Here is a 16,881-nt window from a genome sequence, read left to right on the forward strand (position 1 = left end):
TTCGTGTGCATGTGTCCTTATAGTAGAATGATTTATAATCCTTTGGGTATATATCCAGTAATGCGATTGCTGGGTCAAATGGTATTTCTATTTCTAGATCCTTGAGGAATTGCCACACTGTCTTCCACAATGGTTGAACTAATTTATACTCCCACCAGCAGTGTAAAAGTGTTCCTATTTCAACACATCCTCTCCAGCATTTGTTGTCTCCAGATTTTTTAATGATTGCCATTCTGACTGGTGTGAGATGGTACCTCAATGTAGTTTTGATTTGCATTTCTCTAATGACCAGTGATGATGAGCATTTTTTCATATGTTTGTTGGCCTCATGTATGTCTTCTTTTGTAAAGTGTCTGTTCATATCCTTTGCCCACTTTTGAATGGGCTTGTTTTTTTCTTGTAAATCTGTTTGAGTTCTTTGTAAATTCTGGATATCAGCCCTTTGTCAGATGGGTAAACTGCAAAAAATTTTTCCCATTCTCTTGGTTGCCTATTCACTCTAATGACTGTTTCTGAAAAAGAATAAGTTTTAAACACTAGTATCAATAGAACTTAAAACAGAGTTGATATCTTCCAAAGCTGTGGAAGATAAAATCAACCCAAAGAGCAAATGACAGAAAATAAAGGAAGTGGCATAGAAACCTGAAAAATAGTTAAAAGAAAGAAAGAGAAAAGAAACAATAACCGCAGATAGCATAACAACACGAACAATATCAGTCTTGATAATAAATTTAAATGAGTTATACTTCCCAGTTAAAACGGAGTTCTCCAAATATGGTTAAAAAAACAACTGCTTAAAAATCCTTTGCTACTTCCAAAAAGCACATTTAAAACAAACATAAGTTTATTTATGTATTTATTTATTTCAATAGGTTTTGGGGAACAGGTGGTGTTTGGTTACAGTAATAATTTCTTTAGTGGTGATTTCTGAGATTTTGGTGTACCCATCACCTGAGCAGTGTAAACTTTACCAATATGTAGTCTTTTATCCCTTTCTACCCCCCGCCCTTTCCCCCAAGTCCCCAAAGTTCCATGTATCATTCTTATCCTTTGCATCTTCATAGCTTAGGTCCCACATATGAGTGAGAACAAGTGACGTTTTGTTTTCCCTGCTTGAGTTACTTCACTTAGAATAATAGTCTCCAATTCCAACCACATTGCAGTGAATGCCATGATTTCATTCTTTTTCTTGTGGCTGAGTAGTATTTCATTATATATACATACACACACACACACATATATATATATTTATATGTATGTATATATATATACACATATACACATACATACACACACACACATACATATATATATATATATGTAATTTTCTTTCTCCACTCATTGATTGATAGGCGTTTGGGCTGGTTCCATATTTTTGTAGTTGCAAATTGTGCTGCTCTAAACATGTGTGTGCAAATATCTTTTTTTTTTATAATGACTTCTTTTCCTCTGGGTAAATGCCTAGCAGTGGGATTGCTGGATCTAATGATAGATCTACTTTTAGTTCTTTGGGGAATCTCCACACTGTTTTCTATAGTGGTTGTACCAGTTTACATTCCCATCAACAGTGTAAAAGTGTTCCCTTTTCACCACATTTATGCCAACATCTATTATTATGGCCATTCTTGCAGGAGTGAGGTGGTACCACATTGTGGTTTTGACTTGAATTTTTTTGATAATTAGTGATGTTGGGTATTTTCCATATGCCTGTTGGCCATTTTTATATCATCTTTTGAGAATTGTCTATTCACTCCCTTAGCCTACTTTTTTATGGGATTGTTCATTTTTTCTTGCTGATTTGTTTGATTTCTTTGTAGATTCTGGATATTAGTCCTTTGTCTGATTGATAGACAGGATTTTCTCCCACTCTGTGGGTTATGTTAACTCTGCTGATTATTTCTTTTGCTGTGCAGAAACTTTTTGTTTTAATTAAGTCCCATCTATTTATCTATGTTTTGTTGCATTTGCTTTTGGGTTCTTGGTAATGAAGTCTTTGCCTAAGTTAATATCTAGAAGGGTTTTTCTTATGTTATCTTCTAGAATCTTTATGGTTTCAGGTTTTAGATTTAAGTCTTTGATCCATATTGAGTTGATTTTTATATAGTATGACAGATGAGGATCCAGATTTAGTCTTTTACATGTGACTTTCCAATTATCCCAGGACCATCTGTTGAATAGGGTGTCCTTTCTCCATCTTATATTTTTGTTTGCTTTGCTGAAAATCAGTTGACTGTAAGTATTTGGCTTTATTTCTGGGTTCTCTGTTCTGTTCGATTGGTCTATGTACCTATTTTTATATAAGTATAGTGCTGTTTTGGTGACAATGGCCTTAAGTATAATTTGAAGTTGAGTAATATGATGCCTCCAGATTTGTTCTTTTTGCTAAGTCTTGCTTTGGCTATGTGGGCTCAAATTTTAGGATTGTTTTTTCTTTCACTCTGTGAAGAATGATGGTGGTTTGGCTTGTTTGTTTTTTTGAGATGGAGTTTTGCTCTTGTTGCCCAGGCTGGAGTGCAATGGCATGATCTTGGCTCACTGCCACCTCCGCCTCCTGGGTTCAAGCGATTCTTCTGCCTCAGCCTCCCTAGGAGGTGAGATTACAGCCTCCAGCTAATTTTTAATATTTTTAGTAGAGACAGGGTTTCACTAAGTTGGCTAGGCTTGTCTCGAACTGACCTTAGGCGATCCACCTGCTTCAGCCTCCCAATGTGCTGGGATTACAGGGGTGAGCCACCATGCCTTGCTGATTGTGGTAAGTTTATAGGACTTGCATTGAGTTTCTAGATTGCTTTTGGTAGTATGGTTATTTTTCACAATATTGATTCTACCCATTTATGAGCATAAGTTGTGTTTCCATTTATTTGTGTCATCTATGGTTTCTTTCACGAGTATTTTGTAGTTTGCCTGGTAGAGGTCTTTCACATTCTTGGTTAGGCACATTCTGAAGTATTCTGTTTTTGCAACTATTGTCAAAGGGTTTGAGTTCTTGATTTGATTCTCAGCTTGGTCACTGTTGGTATGTAGCAGAGCTACTGATTTGTGTACATTAATTTTGTATCTTGAAACTTTGCTGAATTCATTTACTAATTCCAGGAGTTTTTTGGATATGTCTTCAGGGGTTTTCTAAATACAATCATATCATCAGCAAACAGTGACAGTTTTACTTCCTCTTTACTTATTTGAATGTCCTTTATTTCTTTCTCTTGTCTGATTGCTCTGGCTAGGACTTCCAATAATATGTTGAACAGAAGTAGTGAAGGTGGGCATCCTTGTTCTGTTCCAGTTCTCAGAGGGGGGAAATGTTTAAAATGTTTTCCCATTCAATATAATGTTGGCTGTGGGTTCGTCACAGATGGCTTTTATTACCTTAGGGTATGTATCTTCTATGCTAGTTTTGCTGAGGATTTTAATCATAAAAGGATGTTGGATTTTGCCAAATGTTTTTTCTGTGTCTATTGATATGTGATTTTTGTTTTTAATTCTGTTTATGTGGTGTATCACGTTTATTGACTTGCGTATATTAAACCATAGCTGCATCCCTGGTATGAAACCCACTTGATCATAGTGGATTATCTTTTTGATATGCTCTTGGATTTGGTTCAGCAGTATTTTGTTGAGGATTTTTGCATTTATGTTTCTCAGGTATATTAATCTGTAGTTTTCTTTTTTTGTTATGTCCCTTCCTGGTTCTGGTATAAGGGTGATACTGACTTCACAGAATGATTTAGGGAAGATTTCCTCTTTCTCTTACTTTTGGAATAGTTTCAATAGGATTGATACCAATTCTTCTTTGAATGCTTGATAGAATCCTTCTGGTCCTGGACTATTTTTATTGGCATTTATTTTTATTTTTTACCATTTCAATCTTTTTTCTTGTATTAGTCTATTCAGAGTTTCTATGTCTTCTTGCTTTAATCTAGGAGAGTTGTATATTCCTAGGAGAAGGAATTTATCCATTCCTTCTAGGTTTTCTAGTTTAGGTATGTAAAGGTGTTCATAGAAGGCTTGAATAGTCTTTCATATTTCTGTGGTATTGGTTGTGATATCTCCCACAAAACAAATATAATTTTATAAAAACAAGAGAGTAGACAAAGATTTATAAGGCACCATTTCAAAAGAGATATAATTAATGATTTCAGACAACATGGATGTCAAGGGTTAAAACACTGAATGGTTAAAAAAGATTATTTTTATCATGAATACTACATTGCATAATGAAGTTATAACAGTTATAGAACTTTATGCTTTGACTAATATCAACACTTATAGTCAAAAATTATTAGGAGAAAATGAAAAATGTGCAGAAATGCTATAGCTGCAGGAAAATTTAACAGCCTTATCTCGGGCTTTGAATTATACAAGTGGTCACTTGGTTTCTGGCCCCACATTCTTTCCCTTGAGAACTGCCTTTCTTCCAACCCTGAGCATGATTTAGTGCCATTGATCAAGAGACTGTATCTTCCCAAACAAAGCTCTGAGCAAATTTAGTGGACACTGGATGATCCACTTCGATTCTTTAGGATTCCTTTTTGCTAGTTTTGTAAGCCCATTCCCAGCTTTTGTGTGCTTTGCCAATAAGGCTTTGCACCTGAGCCCTTCAGAGGCTGGAACTCGTGCACTGGGTCTGCCTTGTTTGTATGCAAAGCTAAAAGTGCCTGGAAGTTTTATGGCCTTCCAATCTCTCTACACCCAGGACTTCTTTGCCCCAGGATGACATGCTAGGAGGTATAATTTATGCTTCACAGCTCCCATATCAGGTTTTGGAAATTGCTAAGCTTTTTTTTCACCTTATCTAGCTTTCTACACTCTTTTACTGTCTTCTCTCAGAAGCCTGTCCTTAAGAACTCACTCTCAATGGAATCTTTGACTTAAGATGTGAGTCTGTGAAACTTGACCTGAGATAGCACACAGCCTGAGCTGAGCAATCAGAGTGGCTTATCTTTCTGTTCAAGAATTGGCCAGAGGTGGGCAATTTACCAAAACTGGGGCAATCAAAATCCTTTATCTTGTCTTGATTTGTGTACTGGGAGAAAGAGTGTTTCTCTATTCCTGTGATTACAATATGCAAGGAACATATAAGCCTAGATTTCCTAGAAGCTGATCCTGTTGTTCATAGAGCCTGCCTGAGTAAAGAAGAGAGAAGCAAGCAAAACTACAAGATGAAGAAAGATAGTAATAATAAGAATTATTAATATAACAGGGATTTCCAAAACATAAACCGCAGCAAAGGCTAGATCTAGGATTCAAATGATGACTCATCATTTGAATGGCCCCAGAGTTCCTGTGCCTTTGGGTGGTGTGACATCTCAGTGTCACCTTGTTTGGACTGATGATGATCAAGCCCTGAAAACCAGACTAGATGATGGATCTTGGCAGATGCCTATGTGGATGGCCGAATTGAAGAGCAGACCTGCTTCTTTCCTTGGCACTATGTAAACAACCTTAATTAAAGAGAAGAATGAAGCCTGTAATCCTAGCACTTTGGGAGGCCGAGGTGGGTGGATCATGAGGTCAAGAGATCGAGACCATCCTGGTCAACATGGTGAAACCCCGTCTCTACTAAAAATACAAAAAATTAGCTGGGCATGGTGGCACCTGCCTGTAATCTCAGCTACTCCAGAGGCTGAGGCAGGAGAATTGCCTGAACCCAGGAGGCGGAGGTTGCGGTGAGCCGAGATCGCGCCATTGCACTCCAGCCTGGGTAACAAGAGCGAAACTCCGTCTCAAAAAAATAAAAGGAAGAATGGAGCCCGAAATTCCACTCCTGGTGGAATGAGGACTTGAAATAGACATTAAATTGATTTGTAGAAAAATAAACTAAGCTCTATTTCTGGTGTTTTATCATTTGAATGTGTCCTCCATATTTCATGTGTTAAAAGCTTAATACCCAATATGGCAGTATTAAATGTTGAGGTCTTTTAAGACGTGATGGGATCATGAGTGCTCTGCCTTAGGAATGGATTAATACATTAATGGAGAAACAGATTAAAAGGTTAATGGATTAACGGTGGCTATACAAGAAAAGAGAGACCTGAGCTAGCACAACTAATCTCCTTGATATATGATGCCCTGTGGCCCCACCTAGGGAATCTTCAGAGTCCCCACCAGCACGAAGGCTCTCACCAGGTTTGGTCCCTCACCCTGAGATATCTCAGCCTCCATAACTGTACAAAATGCATTTCTTTTATTTATAAATTACTCATTCTAGGTATTCTATAAGCAACAGAAAATGGACTGAAACAGAAAATTGGTAGTGAAAAGTGGGGTGTTGCTTATAACAAATACCTGAAAGTGTGGAAGCTGCTTGAGAACTGGGTAATGGACAGGGCTGGAAGAAATTGGAAAAGTAGGCTAGAAAAATCCTGGATTCTGGTGAAGCACTAGAGGACAAGACTTTCCATAGTTTAGAAGTCCTTAGAGATTGGTGAAGAGGTCATGACCAGAATATTGATAGCAATGTAGACAGCAAAAGGCCATGCTGATGAGACAGATGGAAACGAGGAATAAGGTGTTGGGAACTGGAGCACAGGTCTCCTTTGCTACACCATAGCAAAGAACATGACTGTGTGGCCATGCCCTAGGGCTTTGTGAAAAGCTGAACTTAAGAATAATAGAATAGCATATTCCATGAAAGAAATTTCTAATCAGTGAAGTGTTCAGACTGCTGTGTGGGTACTTCTAACTGCAAATGGTAAACTTCTAGAGAAAAGGGAAACTGGAAAAATTTGGAAATTTCTCAGCCTGGCCGTGTAAAATAGCATTTTCAGGAGAGGAATTCAAGAGTATAGCCTAGAGAGACCATTTACTAAGGATATTGGTAGAGAGAACATAAATCACCAAGAGAATGGAAGACCCAGAAGGCATTTCAGAGATCTTCAGGGCTGCCCCTCCCATTGCAGGCCTGCAGGCTTGGGAGGGCAGAGAAGTACTGGGGTACAGGTCCAGGGAGGGCACCTTCTAGGATTGCAGCAGGCTTCTTGCCTCTGACTCTAAGCCCCACACCAGGCACAGCTAAGCTGCAGCTGTGGAAGGTGTAAACCTTGGCGGAGTCCACATGATGCTAATTCTGCAGGCTTGCAGAGAGCAAGAGCTATAAATGTTTGGCAGCCTCTACCCAGATTTCAGAGAATGTTATAGAAATCCTGGGACCTAAGCAGAGACTCATCACAGGGGCTGGAGCCACCACAAAGAGCTCCCCAGTAAAGTAATTGCAGCTGAAATGTGCAGTGGAGGGTCCACAGAGAGTCCCCACCAGGGCAATGCCTAGTGGAGCTGTGGCCACTGCAGAGTGTCCTCATTAGGATAAAGCCTAGTGGAGCCCTGGGAACAAGACTGCCACCAAGACCTCAGAGCTGTGAAGTCACCAGCAGTATACAACATCTACCTGGAGTCAGGCACTGGTCTCCAACCCAAAGGAGCAGTCATGTGGGCTACTTCCAACAAAGCCATAGGAGTGCAGCTGCCTGAGGCCTTGAGGACCCAAACCCTGCTCCAGTGTGTCCTGGAGGCAGTGTGTGAACTCAAAAGAGATTATTCTCCAACTCTAAAATATAATGTCTGTCCTACTGGGTTTTGGATTTGCTTGGGGCCTGTTATTCTTTCCTTTTTGTCTGTTTCTCCCTTTTGGAATGGGAATGTTTGCCTTAATCCTTTACTACCATTATGTAGACTATAAGCTTTGCTGGACCACATTAGGATTTTGGGGCTATGAGGATGGAGCGAGTGTATTTTGCATGTGAAGAAAAAGAAAGAATTTTGGGGATTGGGGTGAAATACTATGGCTTGAATGCTCCTCAGATTTCAAGTGTTAGAAACTTAATTTTCAATGTATGATTTTCAATATGTATTTTTTCTTTGAAAATTACTCTGTTTCAGGTATTTCATTATAAGCAACATAAAAGAGACTAAGACATGCTGCATTTGAGTTTGTGACTAAAATTTAAACTGTCTTTACTTCCTATTAACACTTGTGGGATGTGGTCAAAGGAACTTGGGAAAGCAGAACTTTACTTCAACTTCAATTCCCCACCCCTAAATTCAGTCTTCCTCATGTAACAAAGCTATGAAGCTAGTTTAATAATTATTTTTAAAAGAAATATGTCAATTTTATGTCAAGTTTTTTTGGCTTTTACAAACAATTTAGTGACTGTATTACAATATTTATAATATAATCTTGCTCTTCTGGCTATTCTAGCTCCTTTTTTTTTCTCCTCCAGGGCCTGGGAGAACTTTTCCTTTTACTTATGTAAAACGTTATGATCTAAACTGATTTACAAGACTATTCATTGTCTTGCTACAAAATCTTATATTTGGATGCAACTGTTGATGATACCCCAGTTCTTCTTCTTCATTTTTATAAGACAGGGTCTCGGTTTGTTGCCTAAGCTGGAGGGCAGTGGTCCTATCATGGCTCATTGTAGCCTCCTGGGGTCAAGTGATTTTCCCACTTCAATCCCTCTCTACTACTCTCCCCCAAGTAGCTGGGACTACAGGCATATGCACCACTGTGCCTGGCTAATTTTTGTTTTGTTTTAGAGATAGAGTTTTGCCATGTTGGCCAGGCTGATCTTGAACTCCTAGGGTCAAATGATCTCCCCAGCTGGGCCTCCCAAAGTGCTGGTAGAATTCAGCTGTGAACCCATCTGTACCTGGGCTTTTTTGGTTGGTAAGCTATTAATTGCTGCCTGAACTTCAGCCCTTGTTATTGGTCTATTAAGTCTATTTTGACGTCTTCCTGGTTTAGGCTTGGGAGGATGCAAGTGTCCAGGAATTTATCTATTTCTTCCAGGTTTACTGGTTTATGTACCTAGAGTTGTTTGCAGTAATTTCCGGTGGTAGTTTCTATTTCTGTGGAATCAGTGGTGATATCCCCTTTATCGTTTTTTTATTGTGTGTATTTGATTCTTCTCTCTTTTCTTTTTTATTAATCTGGCTAGTGGTCTATTTTGTTGATCTTTTCAAAAAACCAGCTCCTGTATTTATTAACTTTTTGAAAGGTTTTTTGTGTCTCTATCTCCTTCAGTTCTGCTCTGATCTTAGTTATTTCTTTCTTCTGCTAGGTTTTGAGTTTTTTGATCTTGCTCCTCTAGCTCTTTCCATTTTGATGATAGGGTGTCGATTTTAGATCTTTCTTTGCTTCTCATGTTTGCATTTATTGCTATAAATTTCCATCTGGACACTGCTTTAAATGTGTCCCAGAGATTCTGGTATGCTGTGTCTTCATTCTTGTTGGTTTTAAAGAACATCTTGATTTCTGCCTTCATTTCATTGTTTATCCAGTCAGCATTCAAGAGCCAGTTGTTGACTTTCCATGAAGTTGTGCAGTTCTGAGATAGTTTCTTAATCCTGAGTTCTAATTTGACTACACTGTGGTCTGAGAGACTGTTATGATTTCCATTCTTTTGCATTTGCTGAGTGATGTACTTCCAATTATGTGGTCAGTTTAAAGTAGGTATGATGTGGTGCTGAGAAGAATGTATATTCTGTGGATTTGGGGTGTAGAATTCTGTAAATTTCTATTAGATTTTCTTCGTCCAGATCTGAGTCCTGGTTATCTTTGTTAATTTTCTGTTTCATTGATCTGTCTAATATTGACAGTGGAGTGTTAAAGTCTCCCACTATCATTGTGTGGGAGTCTAAGTCTCTTTGCAGGTCATTAAGAACTTGCTTTATGTATCTGGGTGCTCCTGTATTGGGTGCATATATATTTGGGATCCTTAGTTCTTCTTGTTGCATTGATCCTTTTACCATTATGTAATGTCTTTGTCTCTTTTGATCTTTGTTGGTTTAAAGTCTATTTTATCAGAGACTAGGATTGCAACCCCTGCTTTTTTTTTTGCTCTCCTTTTGCTTGGTAAATCTTCCTTCATCCCTTTATTATCCAATTGGTCAGTCTGTATCTTTTGTTTTCAGCATTTATCCCATTTACATTTATGGTTAATATTGTTATGAGTGAATTTGGTCCTGCCATTTTGATGCTAACTGGTTGTTTTGCCAGTTAGTGGATGCAGTTTCTTCATTGTGTTGATGCTCTTTACCATTTGGTATGTTTTTGAAGTGGCTGGTACTGGTTGTTCCTTTCTACATTTAGTGCTTCTTTCAGGAGCTCTTGTAAGGCAGGCCTGGTGGTGATGAACTCTCTGAGCAATTGCTTGTTCGTAAAGGATTTTATTTCTCCTTCGCTTATGAAGCTTAGTTTGGCTGGATATGAAATTCTAGGTTGAAAGTTCTTTTCTTTAAGGATGTTGAATATTGGCCCCCACTCTCTTCTGGCTTGTAGGGTTTCTGTGGAGAGATCCATTGTGAGTCTGATGGGCTTCCCTTTGTGGGTAACCCAACCTTTCTTTCTGGATACCCTTGGAATTTTTTCCTTCATTTCAACCTTGGTGAATCTGACGATTATGTGCCTTGGGGTTGCTCTTCTTGAGGGATATCTTTGTGGTGTTCTCTGTATTTCCTGGACTTGAATAGTGGCCTGCCTTGCTAGGTTGGGGAAGTTCTCCTGGATAATATCCTGAAGAGTGTGTTACAGCTTGGATTTATTCTCTCCATCACATTCATGTACACCTATCAAATGTGGATTAGGTCTTTTCACATAATCCCATTTTTCTTCAAGGCTTTGTTAGATTCTTTTTACTTTTTTTTCTCTAATCTTGCCTTCTCATTTTATTTCATTGAGATGATCTTCAGTCTCTGATATCCTTTCTTCTGCTTGGTTGATTTGGCTATTGAAACTTGTGTATGCTTCACAAACTTCTCGTGCTGTGTTTTTCAGCTCCATTAGTTCATTTATATTCTTCTCTAAGCTGTTTATTCTCATTAGCATTTCATCCAACCTTTTCTCAAGGTTCTTAGTTTCTTTGCATTGGGTTAGAACATGTCGTTTTAGCTCAGGGAAGTTTGTCATTACCCACTTTTTGAAGCCTGTTTCAGTCAATTTATCAGACTTATTCTCCATCCAGCCTTGTACCCTTGCTGGTAAGGAGTTGTGATCCCTTAGAGGAGGAGAGGCATTCTGGTTTTGGGTGTTTTCATCCTTTTTGCACTGGTTTCTTCCCATCTTTGCAGATTCATCTACCTGTGGTCTTTTTAGTTGTGACTTTCAGATGGGGTCTCTGAGTGTACATCTTTTCTGTTGATGATGAAGTTATTTCTTTCTGTTTTTTAGTTTTCCTTCTAAAAGTCAGGCCCCCTCTGCTGTTATCCATTCCAGACCCTGCTTGCCCCGGGATCACCTGTGGTGGCTGCAGAACAGTGAGGGTTGCTGCATTTCTTCTTCTGTTATCTCTGTCCCAAAGGATACCTGCCAGATATCAGCCTCAGTTCTCCTTTATGAGGTGTCTCTTTGGATATTCAGGGGTCAGGGAGCTGCTTGAGGAGACAGTCTGTCCGTTATCGGAGCTCAAGTGCTGAGCTGGGAGCTCCATTGTTCTGTTCAGAGCTGCTGGGCAGGTACGTTTAAATCTGCTGTGGTGGAACTCATAACAGAGTTTTTTTCCTGCTGTTCTGTCCTTGGAAGGTGGGCCTTTATTTATAAGTTCCTAACTTGCTGCTGCCTTTATTCAGAGATGCCCTCCCCAGCAAGCAGTTAGCCTAGTCACAGTCTGCCAGCAGAGGCACTGCTGAGCTGCCATAGGCTCTGCCCTGCTGCTGTGTGAACTTCCTTGTGGTTTTGTTTATAGAGATATAGTTAGAACTGCCTCAGTAATGGCATCTGCCTAAGTAATGGCAGACTGTCTCTGTCATGGTGAACTGCCTTGGTAATGGCAGACTGCCTCAGTAAAGACAGATTGCCTCAGTAATGGTGGACTGCCTCAGTAATGGCAGATGCCCTTCCCCCCACCAAGCTGTACTGTCCTGGGTCCCGCTGTGCTGGCTGTGAAACTCACAATCCAGAACGTTTCAGATTGCTTGTCTTTGTGGGGGCGGGTCCTGCAGAGCCAGATCTCCTGGCTCCTGTTTCAGCCCTCTTTTTTTCAGTTGAATGGGCGACTCTGTCTCCCAGGCATTCCAGGTGCCAGTTGAAATGGCCACCCAGATTTGTGTGAGGACCCACTGTGCCAACTGTCCGTGCTGGAAACTTGTGGTGCTTTTCTGCCCGGGAATCTCCTGGTCTGTGGGCAGTAAAGATTCGTTTGGAAATGTGGTGATCACCCACCCTCTGTGTTCTCACTGGGAACTGCACTCCAGAGCTGTTCCTATTCAGCCATCCTGGATCCCTGCTCCCTGGTGGATTTCTTTTTAAGTAGTTTGGGTCACAAACTTACACATATTATTTCCTGGAAAAGAATATGTGACAATTAACAGGTCTATTTTTCAGAATTTTGAGTCATGCCAAGCCACACATGAGTGATTGTTCATCTTTTAGTTTACTCTAGATGAAGAATTCACAAGATTTTTTAAAATGAAGACATTACCCCAGAATAAATCTTGGTCTCTGAAGTTTTGATATCTGTTCTAATAATTAAAACAGTGTACTGATGATGAGGTAGAATTTTATAGAAAAATAAGAATAGTAGGGCTTTTAATGTATATAATCTCAAGTCTTAAGAGTGTATCCCAACAGGATAAATACAGATCAACTTTTTAAAAAAAACTAAAAAAAGGGTTTCATTTGTCTAGTGTGTCCTAATTCATAATTTAAAAACAGTGATGCATATGATGAATATCTTTCTGAGTAGAAACATAGGTAAATAGACTGATTAATGGTAAGACAGGAAGCTTTTAAAATTGAACACTGAACCAGATGTAGGTGACAGGGGGATGGTGGCAGCAAACAACATTGCCATGTGTGTACCTATGCAACAACCCTGCCTAATCTGCACATGTACCCCAGAACCTAAAGTACAATAAAAAAAAAAAAAAAACAAAAACAAAAAAACATGAACACTGAGCAGGGCTATGGCAACTAGAATAATCACATTCATTGTGATTCTTATTCTCAGTCTGAACTGTTACTCAGAAAGGGCTACTTCATTCCTGATTGTCTGTCTGCCAGTTTCCTCTGCTATGATTTCTCAGACATTTATGGCTGTTACATTTGCAATTTTCCTATGACAAAAGTATGAGTAGCAGAAATTGCACTGCTCTTGGTTAGTGAAACAACAGCTGCCTTAGAGCAAATCTTTCTCGGTAGTAGGAATGGTTTAAAAAAAGGAAATAAATATTTACTGAGTTTTCATACTCTGTAGTTGGCACCATACCAAACCCTTAGCAAATATAATGTGTGAAGGAAATTGTTTATGGAGACAGTTCTGGAACTACACTTTAGTCATATGCATCTCAATTAAAATCTAGGCTCTCCTTTGTGTTTCTCTCTCTGTTCTTTGAAGATGCAGATAACTTCTGTATGTTCCCACTATGGAAGATATTTTAAAAACTTTTAGGTTCAGGGGTATATGTGCAAGTTTGTTATATAGATAAATTATGGGTTATAGGAGTTTGATGTACAGATTATTTCGTCACCCAGGTAATAAACATAGTACTTGATCCTTACCCTCCTCCCATTCTCCACTCTCAAGTAGACCCCAGTGTCTATTGTTCCTTTCTTTGTGTCCATATTTTATGGCTCTGGAGTAGTCCATGATGTACATGTACCACATTTTCTTTATGCAATCCACCACTGATGGGCACTTAGATTGACTTCTTGTCTTTGCCCTTGTGAATAGTGCAATGATTAACATATGCGTGCATCTGTCTTTATGGTAGAACAATTTATTTAATACATTCCTTTGGGTATATAGTCAATAGTGGGATTGCTGGGTCAAATGACAATTCTGTTTTAAGTTATTTGAGAAATTGTCAAACTGCTTTCCACAATGTCCAAACCAATTTACATTCCCACCAAGACTGTATAAGCATTCCCTTTGTAAAGCATCCTCAATAGCATCTGTTATTTTTTGACTTTCTATCAATAGCCATTCTGACTAGTGTGTGATAATATCTCATTGTGGTTTTGATTTGCATGTCTGTAGTGATTAGTGACGTTGAGCATTTTTTCCTGTGCTTGTTGACCACATGTATGTCTTTTGAAAATGTCTGTTCATATCCTTTGCTCACTTTTAAAAATGGTTTGTTTGTTTTATTTTTATTTATTGGCTTAAGTTCCTTATAGATTCTGGATATTAGATCTTTGTCAGATGCACAGTTTGCAAATATTTTCTCCCATTCTGATTCTGTAGTTTGTCTGTTTATTCTGTTGATAGTTTCTGTTGCAGTTCAGAAGAACTTTATTTTGATTAGATCCCATTTATCAATTTTTGTTTTTGTTGCAATTGCTTTGGTGTCTTCATCATGAAGCCTTTGCCAGATCCTATATCCAGAATAGTATTTCATAGGTTATCTTCCAGGGTGTTTATAGTTTTAGGTGTTATATATAAGTCTTTAATCCATCTTGAGTTAATTTTTGTATATGGCTATCCAAGATTTTAAGATTTAATAGAACACCACTAACACCAGATTTATTTTGCTTTCAAATATAAAATTGTGTTATAATATTGTCCCAATGCCTTTTTAATCTAAACAGACTCCCGTCACCTTATGCTTGTCACCAACCCTTCTCCTCCAAATCTGATATACCAGACTCCTCTGAGAACCTGTGCTTTAATGAGAAAACTCACGCAAGCTGCAACAAATGCTGCCACCTCCTGGCATCTTTTGAAAAGGTAAAATCTAGTAAGTAAAGAGTTGGTTCAGATGATCTTTGCGAATATACTACTCGAGCATGGCCCTTCTTGTACTTATTCCTTCTTCTTACTTAGAGTTAGCCAGTTTCGGGGGAGCAAAATAATCTTGAGTAGGTCATCTGTTCTCTTAGTATGTCTAACCTGATAGAATTTTGAAAGTTTCTGGTGATTCTGTTTGGCCATTTAATATGTAGCAGGGCAGTAGTTGATGCTCATGAGGAAAAAAAAGGATGACCTCTTTCATTAATATACTTTTTCCTACTATTTTTACTATACATACAAATTTGAGACAGAAGCCATGACATTCACCTGGAGCACTTGGCCATACAAAGTCAAAATTAGGTGAAACATTTCTTGCCACATTACTACATATTTGCTTTAATTTTAATTGAAGTGACCCACTAACATTTGCAATAAGGCAACTAGCTGCTAGTAAACTATGCCATGCATATGAAAACCTTTAATATTCTATTACTAGTTTATATAAAATAGAGCAATGCTGATTCATTGGATTAATTGCCAATTATTTTTAAAGTGTAAACAATCTGAATTGAGGCATTCTTGAACATGTTACATCAAGAAAAACTTAACACAAGAAGCATGATTGATAAATTTTGAATTGTGAATGACAAAAATTCTTGTAATCCATGTGCTTATTGCCCTCTTGAGAGAATAGTCAAAAGTAGATTGATCAAGCGTAGTTTTGCTTTTGTTTTTGAGACAGGGTCTTACTCTATCAACCAGGCTGGAGTGCAGTGGTGTGATCTCAGCTCACTGTAGCCTCTGAATTCTGGTCTTCAGTGATCCTCCCACCTCAGCCTCTTGAGTAGCTATGACCACAGGCGCATGGCAACATGTTGGCTGATTTTTGTATTTTTTTTAGACATGCAGTTTTGCCATATTTCCCAGGCTAAATTTGAACTCCTTAGCTCAAGTGATCAGCTCACCTCAACCTCCCAAGGGTAGTTTTTGCTTTAGTTTTTGTCGAATGTCTAGTACCTACCATAAGTCCTAGAACACTGAATGAACAATTAATTCCTAGGTCTTTGATTTGGAAAGATGCCTGATTGTTCAGATTAATTTATGATATGGTATTTAAACTTAACAGTGTATATAAACTTTATGATAAGCACATGTGTACTCTTTATATGTTGCTGGTCACATTGTGGTTCATGGGTCAGCAGCACTGGTGTCGCCAAGAACCTTGTGAGGTATACCGAATCTCAGGCTCTACCCCAGACCTACTGAATCAGAATCTGCATTTTAGTAAGATTCCCAGGTGATTGATATGAACATTAGAGTCTCAGAAGTATGGCTTTAAAGCACTTAAGCTGCCATTATTATTTCCATTTTCCATGTAGTTATAGAATTTATTGTCCCGTAGATTTATTTTGCTAAATAATTCTGTGACCAGACTTCCCACTACTTTCTGACTGAGTCTATGCAAAATAAAATTTTCACATCTTTGTTTCCTTCTTTCTCTTCTAAGATTGCTCAGGCTTAGAAACTGAATTCTGGCCAGGTGTGGTGGCTCACACCTGTAATCCCAACACTTTGGGAGGCTGAGATGAGTGGATCACGAGATCAGGAGTTCATGACCAGCCCAGCCAACATGATGAAATCCTGACTCTATTAAAAATACAGAAATGTGCCGAGCATGGCAGCATACATCTGTAATCCCAGCTACTTGGGAGGCTGAGGCAGGATAATCGCTTGAACCTGGGTGGCAGAGGTTGCACTGAGCCAAGATTGGAGCACTGCACTCCAGCCTGGGTAACAGAGCAAGACTCTGCCTCTGGGAAAGAAAGAGAGAGAGAGAGAGAGAGAGAAAGAAAGAAGAGAAAGAGAGAGAGAGAGAAAGAGAAAGAAAGAAAGAAGAGAAAGAGAGAGAGAAAGAGAGAAAGAGAGAAAGAAAGAAAGAAGAGAAAGAGAGAGAGAGAGAAAGAGAGAGAGAAAGAAAGAAAGAAGAGAAAGAGAGAGAGAGAGAGGGAGGGAGGGAGGGAGGGAGGGAGGGAGGGAGAAAGGAAGGAAGGAAAGAAAGAAAGAAACTGTGAATTCCTACTCCTAAGCTGTGAATCAGGGGTCTTTTTTTTTTTGAGTTGATGTGAACATCAACTTACTGCCCAGGCTGGAGTGCAATCGTGCAATCAGCCTCCTGGGTTCAAGCAAGTTTTCTGTCTCAGCCTTCTATATAGCT

General features: G+C 38.9%; 1 long non-coding RNA gene across 1 annotated transcript in view; it reads left to right on the plus strand.

Moving 5' to 3' along the window:
* The window catches only part of LOC144581776 (uncharacterized), a 50,598-nt gene extending 35,860 nt beyond the window's left edge, over positions 1-14,738 (plus strand). Inside the window, exon 3 of the long non-coding RNA XR_013533009.1 lies at positions 14,525-14,738. This is a non-coding gene — a long non-coding RNA (uncharacterized LOC144581776). The remainder of the gene's footprint in view (positions 1-14,524) is intronic.
* The last annotated feature ends 2,143 nt before the right edge of the window (positions 14,739-16,881 follow it).

Source organism: Callithrix jacchus, chromosome 3 (genome assembly GCF_049354715.1).
Source record: "Callithrix jacchus isolate 240 chromosome 3, calJac240_pri, whole genome shotgun sequence".
In the NCBI taxonomy this organism is placed as follows: domain Eukaryota; kingdom Metazoa; phylum Chordata; class Mammalia; order Primates; family Cebidae; genus Callithrix; species Callithrix jacchus.